We start from the raw sequence: 12644 nt of genomic DNA on the forward strand, positions 1-12644 counted from the left end.
AAATATAATATTCTGAAAGGATACAAGCTACAAAGAACAAAGAAACAGGGAAAGTATGGCCCAAAAGATGGACTATCTTTTTGAATGAATTGCCACAGGTAACTTTACGATTTAATTTGACTTAATGCCTGAACTGATATATATGAACTATTTCAAACATGATTGTCCCATTTTTGCTGTCCCATTTTACCTTTCTATGTGTTTGAAGGTCCAAAGTTTCTAAAATATTCTACCAAACAACACATTTTCATTAGAGAAATTTAGCAGAGAACCATACACAAGTTATAAAAGCAACACTTAAAAGTAGTCTGCAGAGTTATAGGTGGTTTTCTTGGTAAATCTACCAAAAAGTGTTTTAAATGAACTGACTTTACCCTACTATTACTGTTATAACTAAGGCAACCACTGTAACTGCTGCCACCACAGTACAGCTTCTGTTTTAAACATTAGGTCATTAAATCATCCCCCATGTGCCTATGCAGGGTGTACATGAGAGTGAATGGCAGTGACAGAGAAAATCAGATTCTTTACTTGAGTAAAAGTTAAAACCACACTAAAAGTAAACTACACCTAAAAGTCTTGCACTGAAAATACATCTGAAAAAGTAAGTAAGCTACAATAAAAGTATTAAAATAGGTCATAATCAGGTAAATGTATGTTAAAGTATTAAAAATAAAAGCCCTCTATGCAGAAAACAAATTTGACTTTTTACAGTGCAGTTGGTTGATGCAGAAGTAATGTTACAGCTATTATAAGTCTGCAACTAATGATTTTTTTTTCATTATACATCAAACCAGTACTTTTTTTCCCAAACAATCGTCGTGTGCAAAATTTGTTAAGATCGTGAGAAATGGTGCCACAATTACCCAGAGGCCAAAAGTAACAACAGTCAATACTGAAATTATTAAAATAAAGTAAGAGAAAACAGCAATTTATTTTCCGTCTGAAATTTAACAAACAGAACCCATGAAACTGTAGACATTATTGCATGGAAAATGACAAACTGATTTTTTAATGAGTTGCTAATTAATGCTCTGTTGACTGATTAACTGATTAATTGTTTCAACTGTTCTTCAACTGTTTTTGTGCAAAAATCTTGATTTATAAAAGGTAGCTAATGACTAAAGTAATAGAGTAAAAAGTGAAATACATCTGTCTGACTTGGAGTGTAAGTGTTAGTTGAATGAGAGGAAAATGTTTGATTCTCTATTCTTTGTAATTAATCAAAAAAAACAACATACAACAAACAAATAGGTCAGACACCACAGCTTCACTAAAATGGCAAAAATAATTGTCTGACACTGCTGGGATTTCACTGGCTGTGTGTCTGCAGGTGGTACTGATGACACGCCTGTACATCAGTGAGGTGAAGCAGTATGAACACTGCCGAACCAATACCCGCAGCCTTGCACTTGAAGCACTACATTTGCTTGGATGAAAAGTACTAGTGCTAAATAAATAAAGTCTGACTGATTGATACATAACTCTTTTTTTGGCAGAAACTGGGACAAACTGACAAAAATTGTCTCAACATGAAAGATCACATAGCAATGATAAAAATTAACTTGACATCCATTATTTGCCTTTTTTATTGAAATTCAACATTCAGTTCCATTTAATAATTGACGGTCTGCATGACTGTGACAGCTAAAGTGGTCCAGATAATCACGGAGAAGATGAGAGTCAAAATTTATCACCAGGTTCTCTAAAAAAGGGCAAATCCCTGCCTGATGGCTGATGGGTAATTTGTAGCCTTAACCAGCAGAGGGAAGCACTGATCTGTTGTGTTTGAGTAGCTTGGCTTCTCGCCATTCAAATTCACCTCAGAAAATCTTGCTTAACCCTTTGAAACCTGTGTCAACTGGCTTGATTTCTGTTACAATAATGTTAAGAAGGCAATGAGTAATGAAAGAAATAATGCCCCAAAACATGAGCAAGAAATTACTTAAACATACAAGACCTGGAAATTAGCAAAACAAAACAAACACGGAAATGAAATGCACTGGAAAGAGTGCTTAAAAAGTAAATTAATGTAACAATAAATGTACACATGTAATTCTGATAATTATAAATCGAACTTTATCCCCGGCCTTTTTTACTGTTTTTTTTCCCAGGGATTTTTGTCCTTGCTTTTTTTAAAAACTTTTTCTAAATCTACTCATTTGTGGAGCATTTGAAGTTTAAATGCTTGTGAAAGGCACCTGAAAGCATCACAAGAAAATTGATGTTGCTCAAGTTTCAAAGGGTTTAGTAAATTACACAGAAACATTCTGATATTCGAGTGCTGTCTTTAACTGATTTTAACCCAATATCATCAGTTTTATGTCCAGCTGAGCCTCACATAGCAAGCTACAACTTGAGTGGGAATGAGGGTTAGTACATCAGTACATTTTTTTTAGTTTTTGATATTATTATTCAGAAAGCTCTTCAGCTATGTGGGTAAAATTTTGATGTAGTTAACTTGTATCTGTGTTGTACTTGTTAATTGTAATCAATTGTTTTTACAAGCAACGTTAGAATCACGACATTTACTGAAACACTAATTCAGATGTTACATCTGCCCCATGTGCAGAGGCAAACAACATATAAGAACAATTTAATTAATCATATCAAGTATGAGACATCAGTTTGTCTGCTGGCAGGCAGAGAGGGATCACCACAGTGTTGTTTGTAAAATGTGGGTCAGAGGATGTCACATCTTTAACTGCAAATTAATATATTAATGGGTAGGAATAAAGTCACCAAAACTTAACAGATTTTTCTGCTCCTGTTTGTATGTGATTGGTGTAATTTGAGATGATGCAAATGCCTCTTGTATATAAAGTGTAAATTAAATGGCTCATATCAGGCTTTGAATCTATGCTAGCTACTCTTGCAAATCAAAAGTAATTGTCGAAAAATATTTTGATTTTTAGCCAATATTGTAATATTAACCCCTTAAGACCTGGATGAACATCAGTTTTCTGGTGCAGCATTCAGATGCCATTTGAACCTTTGAAACAGGATTTCTTTCAGAAACACAGAACAAAAGAGAACATACAAAAGACATAAAATAAACTTTTTTTTTCAGTAATGTAAAGAATCTGACATTTAAAACACTGTTAATGGTGGTGTTAACATCCTCAACCAGGAAAATGAAATAAATAAAAATAAGGACGAAATAAAAAATAATAAAAGAAGAAAAGTAAAAGTCAAAGCCTTTACTTCAATGAGGTAAACACGGGGACACCTGTAAACTAGCCATTACCTATTCCTGAAATAATATTCTAAATCTTAAATAACATTTTGAAATAAACTCATCATTTGTTTAAGGAAGACATTAGGCATGCATGTTATTGAAAATGTCAATGAATGACTCTAACAATCAAGAGGTGGGAGTGTCGGTCCATTCAGTAGTGCTTCACACTGTCAAAAGGAGAGGAGAAAGAGGAAACTGTTAAATGGATTAACTGGAACTTTGAGAGCGCTGGGAATGAGGCTTGGTGCGTCTTCCAGCACAAAAGTGGGTCACCATCCACATGAAGAGTAGGCACCTGGTCGAATTGTCGCAATTCGGATCCTTCTTCATCTTCCTAGTATGCTCCAAGGAGGAAAAACAGCACACTCTGTAGAGCTTTTTCTCACCCGTTTTATCTTTGTCTGCAGGCTGCTCTTCTTCTTCAGCAGTCTCTTCTCTTGAGTCTTTGTGTAATTGTATTTGGCTTGAGAGGGTCTGTGGTTAAGTATTAAATAAACCCAAGCACAACAATTAATATACTGACTTATATCACTGAAAATATCATTTATGTATGTGCATTTAAAAAAATGTTTTGTTATTATTAAAACACATTTTAACACATTTTAACTTGTTATGACTGTGCAATTCATCAAATTTCAATTTCATTTTCGGCTCCTATCAATTACAAAAAACAATGAAATTGAGGTAAAACAATTACTTTTCCACATTCTATTTTGCAAGTGTACCTTTATTAAGGCCCAAGCACAAACCATGCGAGTCCATCTTGGAATGCAAGGAATTATTATTTTTCTCCTCAGTGAATCGCATTTTTGGCAGTTGCAACATGCCCAAAAACTCATGACCTGGCCTGGCAAAAATGTTTGTATTTTGGTCATTTTGGAAATGAGTGTGGCAAAATGGCTCCACAGCGCCCCCTTACGTGTATCCCCAATGGCCAGTTTCACCTACAATTACAAAATTCGGTACACTCATATATTATGCCCAGACGCACAGAAAACCCCCAAAACCCTACAGGAAGTCGGCTGTTTGGAATTTTGTGCTCATTTTGGCGATTTCCACCCCTCGCATTTTTGCGAACTCGTCCTACAGGATTAATCTGATCAACTTCAAATGTGGTGTGTCCAATCTTAACACCTTTGTGATGAAAAGTTCTCAAAGTTCCGTGCAAAACTTCTACGGTTTTCCCATGCCGAGGTGTCAAATTTGGTGTTTCACCATAAAACAGGATATTGTAATAACATTGGTGTACATTGTCCGATCTGCCTGAAACCTCAGAGGGTTGATAAGGGTTCCCCCCTGAACACATCTGTATGACAATATTCACTAGTTGTAATCGCGCCACCTACTGACAACAGGAGATGTTTTATATTTTGACATGCATCTCCTTACAGGTTGATGAGATTCAGCTCAAAGTTGGTAAGAAAAGCCTTAAAATCTTGATGATGCCTTCCTGTGAAGATTATAGATTATAACGCCGTTGCCATGGCAATGCAATATGCCCCAAATTTCACAGGTGTGATCACACTGCAGACCTGGAGATATCAGCATGTCAATTGCCTATCATACTCACTGCGCCTCCTACTGGCAACAGGAAGTAAGCCTTGCAAGACAATTATCTTTTATTTACTTCACATTTATACAGATTTTGGTCTATTCTAACACACATTTGTACCTGACAGAATGACCTACTCCCCATCTAACTACATTTATACAGACTGTGGGCTATTCTAACATATTTTTGTCATGATTTGGGGTTTTTTTGTTTTTCTATGGACTTGTATTTTTACTCCTTGTGTGTCACCTGAGCTCCTTCTCTCGGTCTCCATGTCCCTCTGTCTCTGTTTCCCCGATTTGTTCCCTGATGTATTTCACCTATGTTATTGCTCTTGTCTGTCCTTCCCTGTCAGTCTCCCCTGCACACCTGTTTCTGTCTTGTTAGCTCCACCCTAGTGTTCCCAGTCACCCCTTCCTTAGTTAATCAATCCCTGTGTTTCCCTCCTGCTCCCGTGTTCACCTACCCAGCTGTAGGTCACTGTCTTGATTAGTTTTTTTTGTATATATGCGTGTCTCCTTTTGTCAGTTTGTCTCTTTTCCTCGCCATGTTCCTGTTGTCCCTGCCACTTTGTTCCTATTCACCCTGCCATGTTCCTACCCTGTTCTTCACCGGCGTTCTTTTCATCAACCTGGTTTGTTTCAGCCTAGTTTAGTTCATGTTTAACTTGTACTTTGTATTTTTGTAATCTTGAGCATTAAAGCTCGCTTTTAGTTAGTACTTCTGGCTCACTTTTTGTTTGTTCTGCACTTTGGGTCCTCATCCTGCCTCACACATAACAATTTTACCTGACAGAATGACATACTCCACCTATCAGAGTGACCTACTCCCCATTTAACTGCATTTATACAGGTTGTGGTCTATTCTAATAGATATTTGTACCTGACATAATTACCTACTCCACATTTAATTGCATTTATGCAGGAAGTAGTTAATTCTGAAAGATATGTGTACTTGACAGAATGACCACCTCCACCCATCAGAAGGACCTACTCCCCATGCAACTACATTTATACAGATTGTGGGCTATTCTAACAGATATTTTACCTGACAGAATGACACACTTCACATATCAGAGTGACCTACTCCCCATTTAACTACATTTATAAAGGTTTTAGACTATTCTAATACATATTTGTACCTCACAGAGTCCTCCTCCCTATTCAGCAGTTACTGTATATGTGGAGTAGGTCATTCTGATAGGGACAAATGTCCATCAGAATGGCCTACCATTTCTCTAAAAAGAGTTCAGTGATGATTTGGTAACTATAGTGGGGTAGGGTTTGGGGGTGGGGCTCGGGTTAGGAACTCATCATTCTAAATGTTTAAAAAAAGTCATGGTATAGCATTTGGAAGAGGTTTAGAGTGTAGAATTTCAGAAGAACATTCCAAAAAGTCCGCATTTAAAATGTTGAAAAAAGTCATACTATAGTATGTTGTAAAATGCCATACAATAGCACGGGGTAAAAACGGTCAAAAAAGTCATCGTTCCAGATGCCAATAAAACTTATGGTACAGTATTTTGAAGAAGTTTATGGTGTAGAATTTCAAAGGAACAGCCAAAAATGTCAACATTTAACAAAATTTTACACATTTGATGAGAATCCAGGTCTGAAGGCATCTGCAGTACAATTTTGAATCATAGTCATAGCGCCACCTAGTGGTAACAGGAAGTTTCTTTTTTAAACTTTGATTTTCTCCTTGTAGCAGTTTAATCCGATTGACCTCAAATTCACTTAGTATAGTCTAGACCTTGATGAATCTTAGAAATTAAACTTTTGAGTTTTCATCAAACGCCGTTGTCGTGGTGAAGCATTATTCACCAAAAAACAGGAAGCTCTATTTGAGGGACAAAGGATGCACAAAAACGAAACTTGGCACGCATATCAGAAGCCCTAAATGTGACATCTGATAGGATTTATTTTTTTGCTTTGATGTTCCAAGATGGCTCTGTAGAAAATTTCAATGAAGCAGCCCCCACAGCACGATTCACCTAGACCTACGAAAATTAGGAGGCATGTGTAACAAAACTGCTTAATTGCAAAGCATTTTAGATTTCGTCAAACAATGTAGCTGTAGTGGTGCGGCAAATTTTGATATTCTAAAATCACACAGGAAGCTGTGCTTATTTGACTTTGCATTGTCCAGTCCGCCCCAAACTTCAAATGCTGCATGAGTGTTCAGGCCTGATGACATATACATGTCAGTATTTCATTATACTTACAGCGCCATCAACTGACAACATGAAACTGGCCTAAAATTAATTAAGACCAAATTTAGTATGCGTAAAGACAAAAAGCATGGTCTGATCAAGGAAAAATCTTGCAATACAGAGTCCCATTATCCTTTTATTAATGTCAGTCACACAAATCTATTTGGTTTATTCTCATAAAAGTTACAACTTTTTTTCTCGTGAATTTGATCTCGTTATATTACAGTTTTTTGCATACATTGCCAAATTTAATCCCTTAATATTTTGACTTTATTCCCATAAATTTACATGGGTTTTTTCTGATATTACAACTTTTTTCTTGCGATTATTACTTTCTTCTCATAATACTACAAATGTATTCTTTGTTCTCTTTATTATTCTTAATCTGAGATTTTTTTTCACATGGCTCTAATTCTAGTGATAGTTATATGATACAACAACACCTCTTGTAGTACCTGCTGCATCATACCCTAGGGAGCCAGTTCCTACTGACAAGCACATAACCATAGCATCATGTTAAATGGGAGGGTTTTTTTTTTGTGGAAATTGACGTGTTTCCATTAGGTGTATTTTGTATTCGGAATTTTCAGTTTGTGTAGTTTGTGCATATACATATATATATATATACATGTATATTTATTTATTTTTTGCAGTCAATATCATTCTCAATTTAATTTATGTTTAGTGAATTCAAAATTTTCCAATCCCAGTTTTTCAGTCTGCAAATGTATGTTGTTTGCTGTTTGTTTTCTCAGATGGAGGTGGATCACATTTGTGGCATTGAATTTGTTTACCTGCACATCAACTCTCAGATTTATAGGCTATCTAATCAAAAGGGCAAAAGGTTTACAGGCCCGTCCTGCCTTAACAACCGTAACAGACCTACATCATGTTGAACAGTAGATGCATTGCAATTTCTTCACGTCAGGACTTTATTACACAGCTGATCGTCAGATTTAATGGGACTGTTTTCACTTTGAGTGAATGCTGGTGCATTTACATTTTTTTCCATTGGCATTAAAATTTGAATCACACCAGTGAAATAACCAGGTGAATTTTTAAGTATTTTTTAGTATTTAGAACTAAAAACAGAGAAAGACATGCCACCACGGTGGGACATGTAGGCTTAAATTATATGTCTGTTCTGTCACAATTTCAGATAACAGATATACAACTTTACCAAAGTTTGAACTAAATCAGAGTTTTGCTCCTAAAACTTGCACTGTACCTACACATCTTTCCATGTACACTCTGAATCAGCTATGATTGATTTCCTGTCTGTTCCTGTCCCCCTCTCAAAAATATGTATAATTTAGATTATTAGATATAGATTATTATTGTAAAGGTGTGTCTAGGACCAGCTGGTGGCGTTAACACTATGAGGTTGTTTAGGGCCACAACCACTAGAGGGGGCCACATGATTATTGTGTGATTTTCCTTTTTTTCACCTTCTCTTTATTTCAACATATACAGTCACGGTAACATATCAATTTAAACAGACATGTGTAATCATATAATTAAAAAGCTGAATATAAACCAGTAAAGTCAGTTTATAACATGCTGTTAACTCCTCCATGTGTAGCCATGGTGACGCAACGGGCTGCCACAGCAGGTGGTGCGGCTGTGGTTAACCTTGGGTTAAGGTTTACTTTGATGGTATGGCAATAAATCCGCATTTGCAGCTTATTTTGGTGAATCGAACTGTGCAACATCACAAATGGCTCCTAAAAAAATTGGGAGTGGTGCTGAACATTAATGTGTTTTGATTTATTTCTTTAACACATAACATATTAAATACTCAAATTGCCCCAAATATTTTGAGTCTATCTAGCTTTCTGTCTTTGTTAAATTGCATTTTTGTAGATCATATTTGGACATATGGAAAATTAGATAACTTGCATATTTAAATAAAACTGCATTTGTTATAAAGCTAGATACATACAACATACCTATGTAATGTTTCCAGACTATTAAAAAATAGAAATAGAAATAAAATACCGCAATAAATTATCTTTTCTAGTGCGTTATTGAAATATAGTGGATAGACCTTCGCTGCACCATCTACCTTATCAGCTGACATGAAAGCTGCTGAAGGAATAGCTTCAGAAACTAAAGGGGCATCTTCCTTTTAAAATATTTTTAATATACCCATACATTGTTTTCAAATAAAGAAAGATATTTGTTTTTAAGTTATATGTGTGTGTTTTCTGTCTGAGCAGTACGTGTGATTTGGTGGTTGTGCTGTGTCCCTGGGCCCTATGAACTGTCTGAAAATCAATATATAAATCACTTCAGTGGGTCCATGTGGGCATACCAAATTGGGCTGCAATACAGATATGGTGCCTTCATTTATCTGACACTTAGACTTACTAGCAATTTAAACACACACACACTTCAGAGTTGTCAAATGATTAGTTTTTATAATCGTGATTACTTAATTTTTCAGTGCTAATCATAAATATTTATTAAATATTAATTTTCTGAATTTTAACCCTTTAATTCCCAGGTTTTTAATTCTGAGAATTATTGAATATTTGATATTTATGATTGGGATTATGCTAGTTAAAAACTAAACTCAATGAAAGTAAAAAATGATATTAATGTATAATACTTTTTATAGCCTCATTTTGAAAAGTGCATTTGTGTGCAGAGTGGTATGAGTGTGAGTACTTGACTTTGCACAAAAAATAATAATGTATAAAAATCAACGTTGACTAATCATTGACATATATCCCAGGCCGTGATCATGTAAAAAAAAAAAAAAACATCAACTTAGCATATGGTATATTGAAAATAATTCCATTAAACCATTAAATTGCACTATCAACTAACTGTGGCATAGGACCAACATCATTAGATCACATAATGATGCTAAGAAACAGTCAAGTTACACACCATATCCTACAATAACTAAATACATGATCTACGGTTTAACTGTATTTGTTTGACACCTATTTAGATAGCCCTTTGGAATGGAGAAAAGGGAGCTTTCAACACAAACATTAAGTAATGACTGCAATACCAGCCTCTGCCAGTGGATGCCAATGTTGAGCAAACAGGTTTTGAAATGTTCCCCAACATTTCAAAACAATGGTTTAAAAGTATAGAAACGTTTCAAAGTTTCGAATTTGCCATCTCTAACAAAATGACGGATGAAAGTGGATAAAACGTTAACACTCAGAATGTGAAGTGAAGATCTGAGCTAATGTTAGGGCAGCAAACGTAGCTTATTTCACTAAACAGGTTTCCACCACTGACAGCGACCCACCTTTCTTTGTGAAGAATTTGGTGACCTGTCACCCATTTTTTCCCTGTCCTGTTTTTCTTTTGGTTTTTAGTAGCCAGACTTCTACTTTAGAAGCTAACACATTCCTCAAAAAGTCATCCTGATGCCTTCCCAGCATCAAGCAAGAGTTTTGCTGTGATGTTTGTATGAGTAAGTATGCAACAGTCAGTAATTGTCCCACATGTAAAATAGTTTTAGATCCATTTTATTTGGTGTGTGCCATAATTTAAGATTTCCAAATAGAAAGTACTATATTTTTACATGCTCTAACCAAGGTGTCTCATCCACTTCAGTAATCTTATATACTGATGCAGTCCTTTGCAGCAAATGGTGGAATAATACAATAACAAAATAAATAAATAAAATAAACAAAGCATCAGGGTTCCCCTGGTCATGAAATTGCTAGAAAAAATTTGAAATTAGAAAAACTGTTTTCCAGGCCTGGAAATGATTTGTAATTGAAAGACTGTTATGAAAATATTACGCTTTTTTTGGCTGTTGTTTCTGCTCCTCCTTTGCCTCTCCTCGTATCCTTTTTTCATCCTCCTCCTTTTCCTCTCTTCTTCCTGTCTCCTCCTCTCTTCCTCATCTACCTTTTCTCTTTCTCACATCTCCTTTCTTTTTCTCCTCTCATCTCTTCCTCTCCTTATCTTCTCTTTTCTCCATTCCTCACCATATGACCACTATTTAAGCCTACCTATTTTAAACTGCCCTATGTAAAGTTATGAAAATAGGATTAAATACAATTATTAAATTATTAGTATTAATAACAGAAAAGTTTTCAAAAAATGTGTGAGAACCCTGAAGTATTAAAGATGAGCAAAAAGGAAACAGTCATCCAATACATCAAGAACACTTTGAGATGGATGGGGACACACAGAGAATGGTTCATTTTTCACTTTTCTTTTTTAGGGTTCCTCGAGGAGCCAGTCTTCACAGAGTGTTGCAGAAGCATTATTGGCTGCAAAACATGTGGAACAATGACAGCTGGAGCACCACATGCAACACCATTTCAGTGAAGACCACTTAGTCAAGAAAAACACTTCTTTGCAGCTTTTAGAGTTAGCTTATTGCAGTATTTGGCGGTATGGCTATTGTTCTGGGGATCCCCTGCCCTTCCACATGCTTACGTGGAAAGTGTTAAACAGGAACAGCACACGTTACTGATGCAGAGAGAGCAGCAGTAAAAAGAAAAGAACGAAACCCCCCCAGAGCAGGTATCAATGACACAACGTCATAGATCGAGTCAGAATGGCTCAAAGGAGGAGGCGGGGAGAAGGAGGGCGCAAAAACGGTATGCAGAGGGAACAGGGAAGAGCAGGTGAGCTAGAGCAGCTTAAATATGGCGGCATGAGTGAGTTAAGCAAATCAGATGCTTAGAGGCAGATCTGCTGGCCATCAGCTGATGAGGCTTGCATGATATGAGCTGATATCAGTTGCAGCACTTGACAACATGGCCTGCCTAAACTAACGCTATGCTCAATATTTGAAGTTAATGGTCTGACAGAAGCATTTCCTGTAACATAATGTACATTCATACTCAGCCTGTTGGCATGTTGTGTTTGATTTTATTGATTCAAAAATTTGCGCCAAAGTTCTTGTCCTACTGATGTAAACTTTATTATTTTATTTTTTAGTTGTTATTGACATCACTGTTTTAGTGATATTAATGTCTGTCTTTACCAAAAACCCATTACCCACACTTAATTGTTCTAGCTACCACTTAGCACTCTTAAGTTGTTGTTATGAGAGCAATGCCTCTTTGTATGGAGCAGCATCATTGTTCACTGCTCAAGAGAACAAGTAATAAATGTGTTCTTTGCAAACTGATATGTCAACTGTAAGTTTAGTAATAGATTCTGTTGAAAATGGATCAACTCCAAAAGTAGACTGTGTTGCCAGTTAAGCTGGCAGCTGTTGGTAGTAAAGGTCTGCTCCTTCAACAGAATGATGCAACAGCTCCTGTTGAATTCTTTTAAGACACTCACTGCTGACCAAGTCACTTGGTAGACCTCTACCTAAAGGCAACAGTGTTGGTCTAGAAACTCATGAGTGCTTGTTGTAAATTTTTAATCTTCACAACACTGGTTCATTTCACCTGAAATTTGATGAGAGTTCCATTACTCAACCTGCCTAGTTAAGACCAATCTGGCACAACTGGAAAGTCAGGTTGGACACACAGTATCTGACAGTATTAATGGGATGTACTAAACTATGCTAAAAAACTATGCTGCAAATGCAAACACCATAATAGTAATAATCAAAGTGGGAACACAACAAGTAGTGTGTTGCTGACGCAAGCACACAAACTATGGAACTGTGTCCTTGTGGATGAAGTCTGTAAATAAGGCCTCCT

Source organism: Plectropomus leopardus, chromosome 6, assembly GCF_026936395.1.
Source record: "Plectropomus leopardus strain MGB_pleo_1.0 chromosome 6, ASM2693639v1, whole genome shotgun sequence".
NCBI classification, from domain to species: domain Eukaryota; kingdom Metazoa; phylum Chordata; class Actinopteri; order Perciformes; family Serranidae; genus Plectropomus; species Plectropomus leopardus.